Consider the following 6,000-nt stretch of genomic DNA (forward strand, 5'->3'; position numbering starts at 1 on the left):
ATTTATCTGCTAATTCCTGAAGTTTGCGGTCAATTCTAATCTCCTGCGCTTACATCCTGATTACAACTGGTTCGAAGTTTTCCATTATGGGTTTAATAACTGATTCGAATATGTTTTTGACTGTCGTCTCGATCATAATTTGTAATTTATGTAATGTAATGAGGTCTAATTCATAATTTGTAATAAGGTCTTGAATTGCGTTTTGCTAGCGAGGGATGTGTTCCTGGGTTTGGGGGCATTCTGCATATTGCGGCTTTGGTGCCTGCGCTGGTGGTGCTTGTGGAGTTGGTGCCTTGTGTGGTGCGTCTGGTGGAGTTGCTTGCCTCTCGGGGGTACTAGTGTCTAATTGGTGGGGAAACGGAGGGGGTAGATCTGCGTTATCTTCTTCCATCGGACATACCTGTTGCGTTGATGGAGGTAATGTATTGTTTGGATTGACTGCGATGCCTACTTGTTATTTCAATGCGCTATTTTCTGATTTTAGTCGTTTGTAACCCAACGCTTCGAGGGAGGAGGCAGCTACCTCTGCCCAGCTCACCTTGCTGCCGCTGCACTGCTTGCTTCTTGTCATGGGGTCCTGTTGTCTTCTCGGCTGGACGGCTGCCGTTGTGGTACGACGGGACACCTTATCGGTATTCCCGGTTCCTTTGCTTGAAGAGCTTGAGCCGGCTGCTGCTGAATGGTTGCTGGAGGACTGGGCCGGGTAGGTCAGTCGGTCCCCGCTGCTCGATGAGCCTCTGTTGCTCGACCGGTTGCGGAACCTCGACCTGGACTAGTGGCTGACTCGTCCTGTCTTGGGCTTGGTTTGTTGTGATGTTCGGTACTTCCACTTGCACTCATTCGACCCCATGGGATGGGCACCTTCGCAGACCGTGCATTTGTGTTGGCAGTCGTGGGATTCTGGAACATCTTGCTGGCCGCACTGCGGACATCTTGACTTCGAAGGGCAAGGGCAAACATCCGCCCGGAGTCCGAGTTTCCCGCACAGTGCACAGGCTGGCGTCGTTTTCTTGTATAGGCGCACGGGAACCGCTTCACCATAGTAGAAGACGTGAAACGGGGCCTGTCTTCCTTCAAACGTGACGGTCGCTGCGTTGGAGGAACCTAATTTTCTAACGCTCACCACTGGTGCGTCCGAGGAGCGAAGCGCTTTCGTAATGTCTTCATCGGAGACCCTCGGGTCCACTTGTATTACTCCTTTGCACGTGTCGTCGGAGGGCCGGAGATAAGAGTACGCTGCGTGCGCCTTGTCCCCAAGCTGAATTTCTTGAATTGCCAGGATCTTTCTGATTATTTGGGCGTCTCGCACCCCGAAGACGACGATGGTCTGTTCCCATATGGGCCAAACGCTATGATCGGTTGAGCCATGGTCCACGCCAGCTGCCATGTGCAAGGCGTTTCAGACCGCGTTGCCTCCACTGAATTCGCTGAGATCCAGCGTTCCTTTAGGCTTGATTATTATCACTGCATCTTGCCTGTCCAGATGCGGCTGTGGAGGAGGCTTTCAACGCTTGACTTGCGTGCGGGGCGTCTCCTGCAGCGGCGTATCCAATGCCGCGGTGACGCGGCCATCTGGCGTTTGGCCTTTCTGCCGTGTCGGGTGGTTGTCACGGGCTGATGCGCGTTTCCACTCTGCAATCTTGCGATGGATAATCACCTCCGCAACCTATCGAAAACTGGCGTTCTCGCCTGTGGCATGGTGACGATCTGCAACCCCTCCGGGTCGTATCCCATAAGGGTCGTCATGGTTTGCGGCAGAGTTTGCCCGTGCAGCTGCGGCGGGCAGCTGAGTCGTGGCCAAACTGTTAGGCTTAGGAACTGAGCTCGATCCGCTTAAACTTCAAAATCTTGTAGGATTTAGGAAAACGCTCCCACCTGAACAAGGGTTGGTGGCCATCTCTTTGTATTGGAAGTGTAGAAAGATGGTGTTGCTGCGCTTCCGCAAATGCTTCGGGAAAGAATCATAAATTCGGCGAAGCCGACGTGAGACACGTCCGCTCTTCCCACCTGCTGAGGCGCCCTGCAGCAATCCAATGAGAGCGTGACAGTGTTTATAGAGGACATGGCACGCCTCTTCAATCGGGCCGACCCTACCATGCCTGAGGCAACGAAGGTGTGGCAGTTCATGCATGGGGTTAAAGAGCAGCTTTTTGCTGGCCTGAATCCCAAACCTCAAAGACCCGTCACCACCTTTGCCATGGAAGCCCCAAGCATGGAACGCTCACTGCAGGAACGGAGTTCAGAGTACTGCCGTCCGAAAAATCTAGCGGCAACTGACTACGGCGTGTCCGTGCCAGCACCCGGAGACAAAGCGCTGCCTGAGCTTGTGCGGAGCATTCTCAAAGAAGATCTGCGAACCCTCCGCTTGGATGCTCCGTCGGTAAGGGTTGGTTGGTTGGTTGGTTTTATGGGGTTAACGTCCCAAAGCGACTAAGGCTATGAGAGACGCCGTAGTGGAGGGCTCCGGAAATTTCGACCACCTGGGGTTCTTTAACGTGCACTGACATCGCACAGTACACGGGCCTCGAATTTCTCCTCCAAAGAAATTCAACCGCCGCGGCCGGGATCGAACCCGCGTCTTTCGGGACAGCAGCCGAGCACCATAGCCACTGAGCCACCGCGGCGGGTTCCGTCTGCAGGAGACGAACCCCGCCAGCACCGCTACCGGAGCCTTACGTCATGTCTTCTGCCTAAGCCGACCTGCCCCCGCTCCGCAAGCGTTCTGCCCTGTTGCCGGACCACCCCACCATTACCAGCGACCTGCTATAAGCAAGGCGCACGTGTGGCGCATGAACAACAACCGGCCGCTGTGTTACCTGTGCGGCCAGGCGGCCATATTCTTCGGAATTTCCCGTGCCGGAAGATTGGTTTGCGAGGATTCCCACCTGACTCCCCTTGACATCGCTATGTTGAAAGACCGCAGGACACTGAGCAGTACCTAACAGCTCACGGGGGGCCCCCTATTTCGCATCGACGCTAATCCCGATCACCATTTCCGAGGCACTTTTCTTCGCCCAATCGGCTCTCATCCTCTGGTCAATTAAGAGGCATGTCCACTCCCCAGGAGTCCTCCAAGGGTAGGGCAACCTCTACTGCAGAGGGTCTGTCTATCTGCCCGCAAAAAGTTCTTTTTTGATTCTTCATCACTCTACACTATGGGTATTACTGAATAACTGAAATATACTGGAGTATACTGAAAGACAATTCGGCCAGAAACCACCTCTGTGCGAAATTTGAGCGCGAGCAAGCCAGACGTCGACAGCTCAAGGAATTCTCCGTCGGCTTTCTCTGAGCGCCGCGGCAATCTGTATTGTAATAGGACTCACATTGCATAGGAAGGCTCCGATGCAGCTTTTGCTGCCATGTCCGCACTGTAGTACGGCTTATGTTTACAATACAGGCACATGCATGTCAACAAGCCGAATAAGAACTTACTTCAACGCTAACAAAAATGCCGGTGCCACGGCTAAAGGCGCTAACTGACTACGGCTGCCTACTGTTTTCATCACACGCCAATTTTCTGTCACATCCATTTCAGCTCCAAGCAAGAAGTGAAACAAACGTACAGGTTTCTTCTCTTCTTTTCAAAACTTCTGACACTTTCTTATTTGCGCATCCTCGAAAAACCAAAGGGCACACCATCATGCTTGAGGCACTGAGTGCCCTTTGTATGACATTCCGAGCCTCCGCTGAAATGCCAGCTTGGTTGCAGTCGCTGTCTGCATTGTCAGACAAAAAAAGGCCTCCCTTGAGGGCACCCAAGTTCGACTCCTTAGTGAGTTTAGCTTGTCACCTTTTAGAAAAGAGTTGAGCGGTGTGCTTCACCCGCCACTGCTTTTTTCACTCCCCTGCAAGAAGCAGGTGCTTGGCATTTCCTCGGATCTTAGGATTTCCTAGACCTCCGCATATCGGGTAGGGTTCTCTACAAAGTGATCTCCAGAGCATTTTTTTTTCATGAACATAGTGTTTATAACAGTAGAATAATTTCAAACGTAGATGCAGAATTTGCAGTGTCAAGGAATTTAGCCGCACAAAATTGTCTTGAAAATAAGGCACGTGATGAGAAAAGAGATTCATAAATTTTAACAACAAAACCATGAAAACTGTCTGTAGGAAGAAGTATCAGTCCGTTTCAAAACAGAGCGCACATAGGCTACAGAAGCACTAGAATGCAGGCCAGGCTTAGCACACCAGGAAGGAGGACTCCCACTTTTGTCTCTGGTGAATCTAGACACACCCTCTCCTGCTCGGAGCAATCATTCCTCTGAAAACTGCGCCGTGGGCTTGACAGTGTCAGTTACTTTTAAGCCGGATTAAGTTGCCTGTAAACCAGATTTTGATGTTCACAAGCACCACCTTCGTGTACAGCGTCCTTTTCTACGTGCGGCTTTCGCAGGCTGAGAAGTCCGCCAAGCTTTTCAGTGGTGATAGTCACGTGGTGTGGACATTTATTTGCTCACAGGAATACCTTTCTCTCTAGGACCAAGCAGCCTGTGTAATCAGAATGCAACGGTAATAATTGCGATGTATACCATCTGACAAGCTCTTGGCTAGTGGAAATTGATGAAAGAAAGCTGCATTTGTGAGCACGTTAAAGCGGGGCCAGCGGCGCTGCTTAGTCCAGGAATACACAAACAGCTATCACAGGGCTAAATAAATGAGCTCTGCTAACAAACACACTTCGCTACTATCGCTAAAACAGAAAATGGAAAAATTCCGTCCAGCGTATTCGAAACGTCACAAAAACACTCAAGAGAGAATTATAGGCATCGCCAAAAGAGATAAATTATTTTATATGCACAAGTGCTATACAGCAATCGAAGTGAAAAAAAATTCTCTGCACTGGTTTACCTTTCGAGGTAGAAAACCGGCCACAACGACGCCTACTGCCACGAACAAAGATTTTTGGCGCGGCTGCTTTAAGTACAGATCGTGCTCCGGCGGACCTTGTGTATAGGCTGTACTCAGCCGCGAAACGAAGTTGATGTAGCTTGACACAAAATATCCTCAAACGTGCAGTTACAGGAGTGTCCTTTTAGCAGCAGCTGGAGCAAATCCCGACAGCCTCAGCTTTCTGACAGTTCAATAGTTGTTCTGTAACCAAAAGTTCATTGTTTGTTTCTTGCTGCCATTCTTAAAGCACACATCAGCCAACACAGTACACAATGGAACCGCTGACTTTCGCAAGGCCCCCCGCATTGAGGATCGTCTGCGCAGCTGCAAAGGGCACGCTGTGTGCTGACGACATATACATCTCGGTCATACATGAATCGGTTGGAGACATTGAAGCCAACCTGTAAAAGCGGCGGAGATTGTGGACGCCTATGCCCGCCGCTGTGGCTTTCAATGCTCCCCGTCCAAGTCCAAATATGTGCACATTCGCCCGTCGCCTAAGTGCACCACCAAAATTGCACTATCCCTGGCCAGCGGGCCGATACCCGAATACGATGAGATCAGAGCATTTGGTCTCTTTATCCACAAACATCGACGGGTTGATACAACAGTAGCCACACTGCGCAAGGTGGGGGACCAGCCTGGCCGGATGGGCCGCCGGGTTTCCAACAAACGCGGGGGGTTACGGTGCAAAGACGCTTTGCGGCTGGCGCATGCTTTCGTGACGAGTCGAATACTCTACTCGACTCCTTACCTTCACCTGCGCAAGTTTGACGAGAACGCCCTCGAGGTTATTGTCAGAAAGGTGTACAAGTGTGCCCACGATCTCCTAGCGAACACGTCCATCCAGCGCCTCATGTGCCTTGGGATGGTAAACACTTTCGCGGAGCTCCGGGTGGCATACTTGGCCTATCAATACACAATAGTTTCAAAGACGCCGTCGGGACGCCGCCTATTAGCCCGACTACACATCCACCACCCAACACTGACGGAAGAGCGCCTCCGCGTTCCCGAAATCTGGAGATACGCACGTGACGCCCTGAAAGTGCGTCCTCTTCCGACCAACATGACATGTGACGAAAACAGGGGCAGGCGCCTTGAGCAGGC

The 6,000-nt window shown here is 51.5% G+C and overlaps 1 protein-coding gene across 2 annotated transcripts in view; it reads right to left on the minus strand.

The window, feature by feature from the left end:
* LOC149348303 (uncharacterized) overlaps nt 1-5,043 on the minus strand; it is a 30,448-nt gene extending 25,405 nt beyond the window's left edge. The window contains exon 1 of one of the 2 annotated variants that reach the window (XM_089588054.1): nt 4,852-5,043. The gene's annotated coding sequence lies outside the window, so the exon portion shown is untranslated. The remainder of the gene's footprint in view (nt 1-4,851) is intronic. The other variant, XM_089588053.1, reaches the window with a different exon arrangement.
* Between the last annotated feature and the right edge of the window lie 957 nt (nt 5,044-6,000).

Source organism: Amblyomma mixtum, chromosome 4, assembly GCF_055824585.1.
Source record: "Amblyomma mixtum isolate Tamu chromosome 4, ASM5582458v1, whole genome shotgun sequence".
In the NCBI taxonomy this organism is placed as follows: Eukaryota; Metazoa; Arthropoda; class Arachnida; order Ixodida; family Ixodidae; genus Amblyomma; species Amblyomma mixtum.